This window comes from Apodemus sylvaticus, chromosome 1, assembly GCF_947179515.1.
Source record: "Apodemus sylvaticus chromosome 1, mApoSyl1.1, whole genome shotgun sequence".
NCBI lineage: Eukaryota > Metazoa > Chordata > Mammalia > Rodentia > Muridae > Apodemus > Apodemus sylvaticus.
The window spans coordinates 155,015,015-155,028,517 of record NC_067472.1 but is presented as its reverse complement, the minus strand read 5'-3'; positions in this window follow the sequence as shown (position 1 = coordinate 155,028,517).

Here is a 13,503-nt window from a genome sequence, read left to right as displayed (position 1 = left end):
AAACATGTCATTCGTGACTCATTTTTCTACTTCCCAAGTCAGTAGATGTGTTCAAGGTAAGTACAGGATTGTTCTCGTAGGAATAGGCGGTTGCTGTCCTGATTGATATTCCCGTCGATTTCATTTCATTGTAAAGATAAACTTAAACCCGGTTTTGCTTAAGCACATTGATGTAATTTTTTGGTATTATTTGACATGAAAAAAAAAACAGCAAAATTGAGTGACAGATACAATATGAAACTTGTTGAATGAATTCAAATTTATTAAAAAAGGACTAACTGATAAATGCGAAGACTGATTTTTTTCTCTTCCTTTTTATCTGTTGATGAATATTGTTGTTGTTTAATACAACCTTGTTTAACTACACATATCCATTTAGGTTATATAAAAGGAAAATGAATTTGAAGCCCCAAGGTTGCTGGTTAATAGAATAGTTAAACTGTTTTTGTAAAAAAAAAAAATCACAATTTATGTAATTTTATATGAGGATCTAGGTTCAGACTCTAGTACTGAAGGGAAAAAAAGGTCACAATTTAGTTTGGAAATTGAACTTCAAAGAACTAACCATACAGATATAATCTGTTCTAGTATTTTAGGGACTACACATTTTTTTTTGGATTTGTTTTTTTCAAGACAGGGTTTCTCTGTGTAGCTCTGGCTGTCCTGGAACTCACTCTGTAGACCAGGCTGGCCTCGAACTCAGAAATCCGCCTGCCTCTGCCTCCCAGAGTGCTGGGACTACAGGCATGCACCACCACCACCCGGCTTACACATTTTTATATTAAAAGCTATGGAACAATCCCCTACCCCTGGATAGCCACCTTCTCTTGTTGCCTTTCTAGTGTGAAAGTGAGATGATATCATGGAATGAACAAATGAGCGAGCAAATGAGTGAATGCAGAATAATGCAGACAGAGTATGAGAGCCATGTACTGTTCCCGGGGATCCTGAGGCTCTCACAATGCTCTTAGCAAGGTAGGGCTGATCAGCTCAGTGGTTATGTATCCATGTGTGGCAACTGGAAGTGAAGTAGTTAGGAATGATACAAGAGACACTTGATCCATTGTTCCGGTATAGAAACAAGGCTTTTATATTCCAGGTATTCTCTGGGTTTATGACTTGGGCATGGCTTAAACTAAGTTGTCAAGTAAAGTGAGAATATCTCTGTGGGAACATTTCTCATCTAGGTCACTAGACCAGGATTTGTGAAAAGCTTTTTTTTTTCTTTTTTCTTTTTTTAAAATTAGATATATTCTTTATTTAAATAATTTAATTTAATTAGACATATTCTTTATTCAAATGATTTCCCCTTTCCTGGTTCCACCCTCCCCCCCCTGAAAGTTCCATAAGCCATCCCCTCTCTTTCTCTTTCCCAATCAATCCCCTCCTGCTTCCATGACCTGATATTCTCCTACACTGCAGCATTGAGCCTTTCCAGGACCAGGAGCCTCACCTCCCTTTGATGTCCAACAAGGCCATCCTCTGCTGCCTATTCATCTGGAGTCATGTGTAACAAAATACCCACAGAAGGAGATACAGAGACAAAGTGTGGTGCAGAGACTGAGGGAAAGACCATCAAGATTCTACCCCACCTAGTGATCCATCCCATATACAGTTACAAAACCCAGACTCTATTATCAATGCCCATAAGTGCTTGCTGACCAGAGCCAGATATAGCTGTCACCTGGGAGGCTCTGCTAGTGCATGACAAATACAGAGAGGGACCCTCTCAGCCAGCCATTGAACTGAGCACAGGGTCCCCAAGGGGGAGCTAGAGAAAGGACCCAAGGAGCTGAAGGGGTTTGCAGTACCATAGGAGGAACAACTATATGAGCCCCCCAGTGCTCCCAGACCTCCTAGGGACAAAAATATCAACCAGATAGTATACATGGTATGAAAAACTTGAAAGACCAATAAATACTTCTTACTAAGCATCTATTTTGGTCTCCAATGGGTCCTGTGTCCCCCAAGGGAGCTTTCTTGTAGACTATTCACTCCCAACCCCACTACTGACATGGCCTGCCTTTACAGGTGTTTGCTTCAGTTCTTGCTTAGTATTCCCTTACTTCGTAAAGGATGAGATTTATCACTGCTTCTTGCCATGGACATAAACTTGAGAGAAGACTGGCTCCTGAAAAGCTGCGACAGTTTTAAGGTAGCAGCAGTTATTGACTAAGATGTTTCTAGTGTTAGATCCACTCCATGCCCCCTGGCTTACGGATAAGTAGGTTCAACTCAGAAGCAGCAGACAACAAGAGAAAAAACACAAATGCTGAGAGCTGCGGCTGGGCAGAAGTATGGCGCATGCATACACCAGACCCTGAATTCAGTCTCTAGTGTCCATAAGAAACAAAATAAGGATAAAGGAGGAAGCAAGCCATGCATTGAAATGGGAGAACACCGCGCACCTAGTGGTCCTGTGCTTCTTGAAACAGATTAATGACTCTGACTACCAGGTGATGAAAAACATCTCTAATAAGTTAAGTTTCTATGTTCAAATACACTTGGTTCGTGTCTTTGCCTCCAGATTTCTATATTTAATTAATGTATTGTCATTTTTGCTTTCAAATTTAACATGTAATAATTTTTACAGTACACTGTTACCTTGTAAACCAAGTGCATTAACCTCACTTAGGACCTGCCTAATCCTCTCTGCTAGGATTTCCTAAAGTGTGACTGTGAACTGCTCTTGCCTGCTGTGCTGCTGGCCACTTGAGCTTGTGCTAGTTGGCTAACCTTTCGCCCAGCCTCTGCCATTCTTTATTCTCCTCTTGTATTCTAAGATCTAGTTTGTCGCTTCCCCTTGTGAGAGAGAACACATGGTATCTGTTCTCTGTCTCGTTGATGCCATTTCAAAATCCTCCAGTTCCAAATCCATTTTTTGATGCAAGAGATCACTGTTTTTCTGGCTAAGTAATGATAGTGTGTGTGTGTGTGTGTGTGTATAGGACACTCTTTAGCCATTTATCTGCTGATCCTAGGCGGAGTCAATGTCTTGGCTTCCATGAATGGTGCAGAGATAAACACTAGCTTTTAGACCAAAAAAAAAAAAAAAAAAAAAAAAAAACCACTAACATTTTCATCCTTAAATGGCTTTCTCTTTTTTCTTTTCTGCCTCCAATCTTTGGTTAGCCTTATTTTTAATTTTATGTTACCAAGGTTGCAAATATTTATACTCTACCTATAGTCACAAGATGTCAATGTTTGATATCATGTTTACAAACTTCTCCTGAACGTTGAGAACTAGTGAACATTCACGTTTTTTAACTGTACTTTGTTAGTACTGTTAAAGGCTTATTATTCCTGTTAAATATGTAAAAAAATCATTAATGACAAAAGAGAAAAGAGAACCACTGTAAGCATTGCAGGCTTCTGTCTAGAAAGTGAGATTCGTTGAGGGCCCAAGACAAGCTGAGAGCATCCGCAAGCTGCCCTTCACTCGACTCCATGCTAGGGGATCTTAATTAGACATTTACCTCTAAAAGATGAACACAGTCACCAACTTTGAGATTTCAACATTTTGCAATTATTATTTGAAGCAGAGCTATCCAGTTAGCTTGGTTGTCTTTAAACTCTTTTAAGTCTCAAATAAAAGGAAACCAGACGTAACTTAGGTCCAGAAGAATGGGCTGCTATTTTTCTATTTTATTTTATTTTTATGTTTCCAGTTGATCCAAACTGTAGAGCATATCATGGTTTTCCTAGGTTGGATTACTTCTCATCATATACACGTATTGGTCCTGGGATCTCTAAGTTCTATTGTTTCCTTTCCTCCTTTCCTTTCCTTCCTTCCCTGCCCCCTTTTCTCTCCCTTTTATTTTTTCAGTTTGGGACCTTTTCTTTATTAGTCTCAGGCTGGCCTGGAATTCAGAACATAGCTCAGAGTGGCCACAGCTTCATAATCCTCTTTGTATGAGCCATGATACTCACTCTGCATCTTATTTTTTTAATGAAGAAAGACATATCCTTTTTGATTACGAACCTACTCCTGTCTATCACTTCAGACACTGAATATCAAGATAATCTCCAGCTTTTCTCCACAAAAATATCCTCTTGCTGATTGATGATTTCCCATATTATTTAAATCTACTTATTTGTGGGGACTGGATACAAAACGCAGGATCGGTTACTTTATTCTATTTAACCCTCAGAATAATTTGATGATGTTTTGGCTTCTCTCATTCCTGGTATCATCATTCCTCTGTTCATATGCAGGTAATGTCCCAGGAACGTGTTACATGACCAAAGGTTATACCTGACGTTTTCTTCTTACCTATTTTCATGAGTGTTTAGCTATGTCCACTAGTGATTGGCACTGACTCATGGATGAAAACCTCCCCTAGCTTGAGGGTGCTTCTGTTTTACTGTATTTGTCATGGAGTGAGGCTAAAAACAATTGCGATACCAGGCATTCTCTTTAAAACACAATTGGTAATTTCTTGTAACATAATGTGATCCTATCCATCCTCATGTATTCTCTAATATGCCTCCATCTCCCCAATAAGGTCCCAACTTTGTGTCATCTTAAAAAAAAATGACACACAGAGTCCAATTTGTGCTGCCTACATACGCAAGGATGTGTGAACATTCCCCAAAGAGTGATCTGCATACATGTGCCACTTCAATGAAGAAAACTCCTTCTCTAAGAAAGGCTTCTCAGTCAGAAGTTCCTCCTTATCCATGCTAGAATCTTGACTGGCTTTAGTTTAGACAGGTCTTATCTGGGCAACCACAGCTGCTGAACTTCCGAGTGCAGAGATCCTGTCACGGCCAAAAGAATGTGTTTCACACTAGTGATCTTCCCAACAAACTCTGGCTCTTTTGGTCTATTCATGCTGTACTTCAATGGTTCCAAAGCCTTGGAGAGAGAGGATTACTCTGCTGACATTTTTTTCTTTGTATTTCAACCAGCTGTGAGTTTCCACACTAACCATCATTCAGTGCATAAAGTTTGATGAGATATACAACTGCATTAATTGATGGGTAGAGATATATATTTAGAGGACAGGTGGACACTATGTCCATTTAGCAACATAACAATAAATTTATCATTAGATCTTCTGGGATCCTTAACTATTGTGCGTAATCAGAGTTTACAGAAAAAGTTACGTGTTTACTCTTGTTGAGTGGACCTTAAATCTAATCAGAAAGAGGTTATGCATATGAATATTAAATAAAATATTTAATTAAATGTGATGACTCCCATAAATTTCATGTCATTTCATTACTCATGGGCATATTTTTCTATGCAGTCAAGTTATTATTGATGTTTATTAGGGTTCAATTTTCCCCTCAGTAAACTACTTTGAAAGCTGGCCAGCACAGTGGAATCTTCCTGTTCATTTCCAAGTAGATTTCTCTATGTCCTTTGATCAGACTGTGTGGTGTCTTCAGCTATAGGATCTTACCATTGAGCTCTGGTGGACAAATAAAAGCAATGATAAAAAAAAAAATCTCTGAAAAGGAAATAGAGGGAAGGTGTCTCAAATCTGGCACTGACCTTCTTTATTTTCAGTCTGGGGCCACTTGGGGGCCTTTCCTTTGTGTAGAATTAGCTCCACCTGAACTAGTAGCTATTCAGAATACTTATAAAAATGCCTTTTCTTCTTTCATTATTTTTATTCAAATTAAATCCCAATCACAGCTCTGTCCCCCTTCTCTCCTCTCAGTCCTGCCCTTATAAATTCTCCCAACAATTACCCCCTCAAAGTCTCTTCAGAGAAGGGGAAGCCTCCCTTGGGTAAAACCCCACTGTGGGACATCCAGTCCCAGCAGGCTTAAGCACCCCTTCCCCACCAAAGTCCTATCAGGCAGTTTAGCTAGGCAGGGGATTCCAAGGGCAGGCAACAGAGTCAGAGACAGCCCCCACTCCAATTTTTAGGGGACCCACATGAAGACCAAGTTGCACATCGCTATAAATGTGTGTGTGGGGGACTATGTCCAGTCCCTGCATGTTTTTTCATTAGTGGTTCAGTCTCTGTGAGGCCACATGGATTCAGGTTATTTTATTCTGTCTTTTTTGTGGTGTCCTGGCCCCTTCACCTCGCTCAATCTAGCCTCTCCCCTCTTCCTGATATTCAGCTATGGGTCTGTGTATCTGTTTACATCCCATACAGGATGAAGCCTCTCGGGAGACAGTTATGCTAGATTCCTGTCTGCAAGTATAACAGAATATCATTAATAGTGTCAGGGTTTGGATCTCTTCCATGGAATGGGTCTCAGCTTAGGCCAGTCATTCAGTCTCTGCTCCATCTCTGTCTTGTAGTCAGGAAAATTCTCGGTTGAAGGTTTTGTGGGTAGGTTCATGTTCCCCTTCTTCCATTGGAAGTCCTGCTGGCTACAGGAGACAGCCATTTCAGTCTCTACATCCTCCTCTGGTAGGAATCTCAGCTAGGGTTACCCCATAGACAGACACCCTGGAGCCTTTCCTAAACCAGGTCTCCACTTAGTCTCAGAGAAGCCCCCACCTCCAATTTCCACTCTCTACCAGGCCTCTCCTGCCCTGCCCCCAACTCCATACCTGATCTCCACCCTGAAACCCTTCCTCATTCCCTCTCCCACCCACTTCCTTCTCTCTGTCCACCTCTGAAAGCTATTTTGTTTCCACTTCTGAGTGAGATTCACACATCCATTCACGGGCCCTTCTTATTACCCAGATTATTTGGATCTGGACTATAGCATGGTCATTCAGAATTTTATAGCTAATGACCACTTATAAGTGAAAAAATACCATATGTATCTTTTTACCTCATTCAGAGCTATATTCTCAGGTTCCATCCATTTGCTTGCAAATTTCATGCTGTCTTTTTTTTTTTGTTTTTTTGTTTTTATTCTAATAGATGAATAGTATTCCATTGTGTAGATATACCACATTTTCTTTATCTATTCTTCAGTTGAGGGACCTCTAGATGTTCACCAATAATAGGAGTGAAAATTGATCAACTCAAGACACAGCTGGACACTCCTGGACACATACCCAAAAGACGCACCATTATACCACAGGGAAGCTCAACTCTGTTCATAGCAGCTTTATTTGTAGTAGCCAGAAACTGGAAACAACTTAGATGACTCTCAACTGAAGAATGGAAAAGGAAAATATGGCACATCTTCGCAGTGAAATATTATTCATACGGCTTTTTCAAAGAGCCTTGATGTTAGTACTTCCTTCCCTTCTGCTTTCCTCTGTCCTGGCCATGTGATCTGTTTAGTCCTGATTCCATACCCAACACAACTGCTTCTACTCCAAGGACTATCTGTCCAGTTTCACTGGGTAGATATTTCTATAAATCTTTAATCGCTGTGTTGGATCTTAGGCAAGCCTCAATCTAAAGACCTGTGTCTCTTAGCTTTGAACACTGTTCTTATATTATTTTAAAGAATTTTTCATCTTTCTTGTAATGCTGCCGGTCAGATTTTTTTTATTACCAGTTTGATTGTTGTTTTCCTGAATTTCCTGCTGACATAATGGAGTACCTAAGGATTTATTTTGATTCAAAGCTCTGGAGGCTGGCAAGCTCTTAGTAAGAGTTATATGATTATTCAATTCTTGACAAAAAAAAAAGGAAATAAGAGGAAGGAGGAAGCAGGCACTAGAGATAAATAGTTGAGGAGAAAGATTCCAAAGTGTTTTATTCAAGTCCTGGAGGCAAAACATAATCCACCTCTAGAGTCAGAAGATAAACCACTTCCAATAGCTCACACTTCTCCACCAGGAAAACCACTCCCAGCAGCTCCCCCACTTCCCCAAGGACAACAACCACCCCAGCAACTCCCACCCTCCACACTGAAGAACTAACTTAGCAGGAGCTTGGGTAATAGAAACTCCTGTTCAGTGGATAGCGGCTTCTAATGTATAATGCTTCTGATTTGTTCTAAGTCTTTTGTTACTCTTTTATATGAGAGAGTGTCTACAAGAAATGTGTGCTGAGAAATTTACTTTGCCTTTGAGCAATTCTATTCCATTTCCTGAGTATCAATTTAGAATTATAAATAATGTGGGAAAATTGCAGTTATTTAAAGTATGGATAAATAAAATTTGGAATGTGAAAAATCATCAGCATCTAAATTGTGAACCTATTTCCATTATCCAAGAAATAGCTAATGTACTCTCAATTACCCATAGACAAAACATTTGTCTGAATTCTCCAACACGCTGCATGAATGGAATTAAATAATATGAATTTTCTCTATTTTCCTAACATAATATGAAGTTTGTTCGCATGTGTCCGTCAGGAGTTCCTTCATGTTATTGTTGGACAGTACTCCATTTCATGTCTATACAAGTGCCCATCCATTCATCTCTTGATAGCTCTTTGCATTTTTTCATTTTTATTCTTACCTATGAAGCAACAATGAGCTTGCCCATCCCAGTTTTGGCATTTGACTATGCTTTCGCTTTGGTTAAGTAAATCCCTAAGGTATATATGTGTGTGTTCAACTTTGTGAAACCATTAAAGGATCCCCTTTAATAAAAAAAAAAGGTTTTATTTTTTTTAAAGTGCTTTTTGCCATTGTGCAATTACACTTGTATATAACAATTTCAATTCTTACACATATTTTCCAACAATACATACTGTATGGTCAGTTTTTAAAATATTAGTCATTCCCCATGGTGTATGTTGCTATTTCCTTTTGTTTTAATTTTTGCTTTACTTTAAACTTTTTAAATTTAATTTATTTTTTAAAAATATGAATCATCAAATCCACATTTATCTCTCCTTCAGTTCCTCTCCATGTGCCCACTGCTATTCCTTCCCAATATCATGTGTTAATTTTGTTAAAATAAAATCCCTCTGGGTTCTGACTTTAATACTGAGGGCATATATGGGACCATAGAGCATGTGAACTTCTTGGAGCATGGATAGCCTCATGGATACCACATCCTTCAATTGACCATTCCTCCTTCAGCAACCATGAGTTGTCAATAGTTCCTCAGCTAGGGGCAGGGCTCGATGATCTTCCCTGATCCATACTTGGACATTGACTTGATCTCGTGCAAGTCTTTCCATGTACTCGTGACTATGGTGAGCTCATGCGAGCAACAGTCCTCTGGTGTTTAAAAAACACTTGTTTTGCAGAAGTTTTGACTCTTCTAATCTTTTCACCTTCACTTCCATGATGGTACCTGAGTCTTAGGAGGAAAGGGTATAGCACAGATGTCTCATTTAGGGTTGCTCACAGTCTATTCTCTTATTATTTGCACATAGACCATTTATAGATCTTTGCATTAATAGTAATATACTGCAAACAGAAGTTTCTCTGATGAGGCTTGAGAGATTGAGTAATCTATAGGTATAAAGATAAATATTTAGAGTTTAATAATATGCTCATTTATCAAAGAGTAGCAAGTTCTTCTCAAGGACCTCTGGTCTATCCAGCCATAGAGTGCTTGCTTGGTTGGCTGGCTGGCTGGTTTGGTTGGTTGGTTGGGTTTTGGCCTAGTTGATGCTTATTAGGCCAGCCTTAAATCTAATCAGCAAATCATTGGTTACTTGCATAATCTTCATTCCACTATAGAATCACTGGGCATAGATTAATATGCCAATTATAGAATGAAGGATTCCCAGATGGGAAAGATCAGTGATTACTTTTCCCCCAGGTAGTGATCACAGTACCTTCCATCACTAAGGAAGCCAGCCATTAGGGATGGAAGTTCTAGATCAGTTGCTACAATTTGTTTTGTCCATGTTCTATGACTCAAGTATGTGGCATCCTCAGAAATAGGATCTTATCATCATTCTAAAAGGCAACTAAGAGCAATGCAAATAACCTGTACTTTTTGAAAGGTTTAGGCATCCCACTGACAAAAATCTCCAAAAAGAGATGTCAAGTGCCTAGTACTAGGTTTTACATTCAATAAACCTATGTTGTCTGGGAAGGGCATTGTCCTCCTGTCATGGAGTAATTGTCTTCTATTAAATACACACACACACACACACACACACACACACACACACACACACACTACACTAATATATATAAATATATGCATATGTAGTATATGTATACTTTTAGGTATGTTTTAGGTAAATAACTGTCCTAAGTATGTTTAGGATACTTCTAAGCTAGTGTGTTTTCCTGTCTTTTCCAATGGTATTTAGTGCTAACCTGCTTCATACACTGTCCTCCACCCTACCTTCTTATCTTCCTAGTTACTCTTCCTTGCTCCATTATTCCCCTGTCTCTCTTGTTAACATATACATTCTATCCTGATTGAGTAGACATTAACCAGTATGGCCGCTTACAATTTTACTGTCATCAATTAGTATTCCATTTTAAACACAAATATTTGAAGACTTAAAACTAGGATCAATATAAGGGAGAGAAGGTACAGGGTTTGCCTCTTTTAGGCTTGAATTACTTCATCCAAAAGAATTATTGCCAGCTTCATTCATTTGCCAGGAAATCTCATCAGTTTTACAGCTTAGTAAGATTCTGTTGCGTGTATGTGCCACATTTTTATTATCCGCTGAATGGTTGATAGGTATATATGTTGTTTCTAGTTCCCCAGTTACACAGACAGAACATTAGAGTGCATGGATAACCAGTTATCTTTCCAGTAAGATATGAAGTTTTGGATATATACAAATAGTAATATAGCTGGATCATATGGTAGATCTATTTTTAGTTTTGTAAAAGAACCTCCCCACTTGTTTCCAAGTGGTTGCACCAGCTTGCACTCCCACTAATAATGAATAAGCATTCCCTACCCCAACCTCTGAACCTGGGTCAGGATTTGAATTCATTTGTTGTAGTGTTTTTGATCTTACGATCTTTAAGGTGAAATCTCAAAGTTATTTTAAATTATATTTTTGATGGCTAAGAATGATAAACATTCAAAAGCTTCTTTCCCTGACAGTTATATTTTATCCTTTGAAAATTCTGTTTGGTTCCATTGGATGTAAAGCTGGTAAAGATATTCTGCCTTATCATGCTGTGGTGTGCCCCTGAATTCTAAGAATAGTGTCTTTTGCTATAAGGAAGCATGTTAGTTTCATGAGGTCCTATGGTATCTCTGTTCCTATGCCAGTACCATATAGTTTTTATTACTATAACTTTGTAATAAAACTTGAACTAGGGCATGGTCATATTTCCACAAAAATTTTTATTGTACAAAATTGCTTTGGCTATCCTAGCTCTTTTTCATTTCTATATTAATTTTTGAGGCAGTCTCTGTACATAATCCTAATAATCTGGAACTCTTTTTTTATTGATATATTTTTTATTTACATTTCAAATGATTTCTCCTTTTCTGGGTCCCCACTCCCCGCAAGTCCCATAAGCCCTCTTCCCTCCCCCTGTTCCTCCATCTACCCCTTCTCGCTTCCCTGTTCTGGAATTCCTCTATACTCTTGAACTGAATCTTTCCAGAACCAGGGGCCACTCCTCCATTCTTTTTGGACATCATTTAATATGTGGATTATGTCTTGGGTATTCAATGTTTCTAGGCTAATATCCACTTATCAGTGAGTACATACCATGATTGATCTTTTGATACTGGGTTACCTCACTTAGTATGATGTTCTCCAGCTCCATCCATTTGTCTAAGAATTTCATGAATTCATTGTTTCTAATGGCTGAATAGTACTCCATTGTGTAAATATACCACATTTTTTGTATCCATTCCTCTGTTGAGAGACACCTGGGTTCTTTCCAGCTTCTGGCTACTACAAATAGGGTTGCTATGAACATATTGGAGCATGTGTCCTTATTGCATGCTGAAGAATCCTCTGGATATATGCCCAGGAGTGGTATAACCTGGTCCTCAGGAAGTGTCATGCCCAGTTTTCTGAGGAACCGCCAGACTGATTTCCAAAGTGGTTGCACCATCCTGCAATCCCACTAGCAGTGGAGGAGTGTTCCTCTTTCTCCACATCCTCACCAACACCTGCTGTCTCCTGAGTTTTTGACCTTAGCCATTCTGACTGGTGTGAGGTGAAATCTCAGGGTTGTTTTGATTTGCATTTCCCTAATGATTAACGGTGTTGAACATTTCTTAAGGTGTTTCTCAGCTCTCCGAAGTTCTTCATGTGAAAATTCTTTGTTTAGCTCCGTACCCCACTTTTTTTTGTCTTAAATATCTCTCAATTTTATTTTTTTATTTTTTTATTTTTTTAATTTATTGATATATTTATTTACATTTCAAATGATTTCCCCTTTTCTGGACCCCCACTCCCCGAAAGTCCCATCAGTCCCCTTCCCTCCCCGTTTTCCCTCCCAAACCTTCCCACTTCCCTGTTCTGATTTTGTTCTATACTGCTTGACTGAGTCTTTCCAGAAAAAGGGACCACTCCTCTGTTCTTCTTGTACCTCATTTGATGTGTGGATTATGTTTTGGATATTCCAGTTTCTAGGTTAATATCCACTTATTAGTGAGTACATACCATGATTCATCTTTTGAGTCTGGGTTACCTCACTTAGTATGATGTTCTCCAGCTCCATCCATTTGCCTAAGAATTTCATGAATTCATTGTTTCTAATGGCTGAATAGTACTCCATTGTGTATATATACCACATTTTTTGCATCCACTCATCTGTTGAAGGATACCTGGGTTCTTTCCAACTTCTGGCAATTATAAATAGGGCTGCTATGAACATAGTAGAACATGTATCCTTATTACATGCTGGGCATCTTTTGGGAATATGCCCAGGAGTGGTATAGCAGGATCTTCTGGCAGTGAGGTACCCCACTTTTTAATGGGGTTATTTGGTTCTCTGGGTTCTACCTTCTTGAATTCTTTATATATATTAGATATTAGCCCTCTGTCAGATTTACAGTTGGTGAAGATCCTTTCCCAATCTGTTGGTTGACGTTTTGTCCTTTTGACAGTGTCCTTTGCCTTACAGAAACTTTGTAGTTTTGAGGTCCCATTTGTCAATTCTTGATCTTAGAGCATAAGCTACTGGTTTTCTATTCAGGAACTTTTCCCCTGTGCCCATGTCCTCAAGGGTCTTCCCCAGTTTCTTTTCTATTAGTTTCAGTGTGTCAGGTTTTATGTGGAGGTCCTTGATCCACTTGGAGTTGAGCTTAGTACAAGGAATAAGAATGGATCGATTCGCATTCTTCTGCATGCTGACCTCCAATTGAACCAGCACCATTTATTGAAAAGACTATCTTTTTTCCACTGCATGATTTCAGCTCCTTTGTCGAAGATCAAGTGACCATAGGTGTGTGGGTTTATTTCTGGGTCGTCAATCCTATTCCATTGATCCACTTGCCTGACATTGTACCAATACCATGCAGTTTTTATCACTATTGCTCTGTAGTAAAGTTTGAAGTCTGGGATACTGAATCCCACTGAGGTTTTTTTTTTTTTTTTTTTTTTTTTTTTTTTTTTTTTTTTTTTACTGTTGAGAATAGTTTTAGCTATCCTGGTTTTTTTCTGGAACTCTTTATGTAAACTTAGATATAAACTTGAACTCCCAGAAATTTGCATGTCTCTGCCTCACACACACTAGGATTAAAGCTATGAGCTGCCATGCCTGACCATCTGTATGAATTTT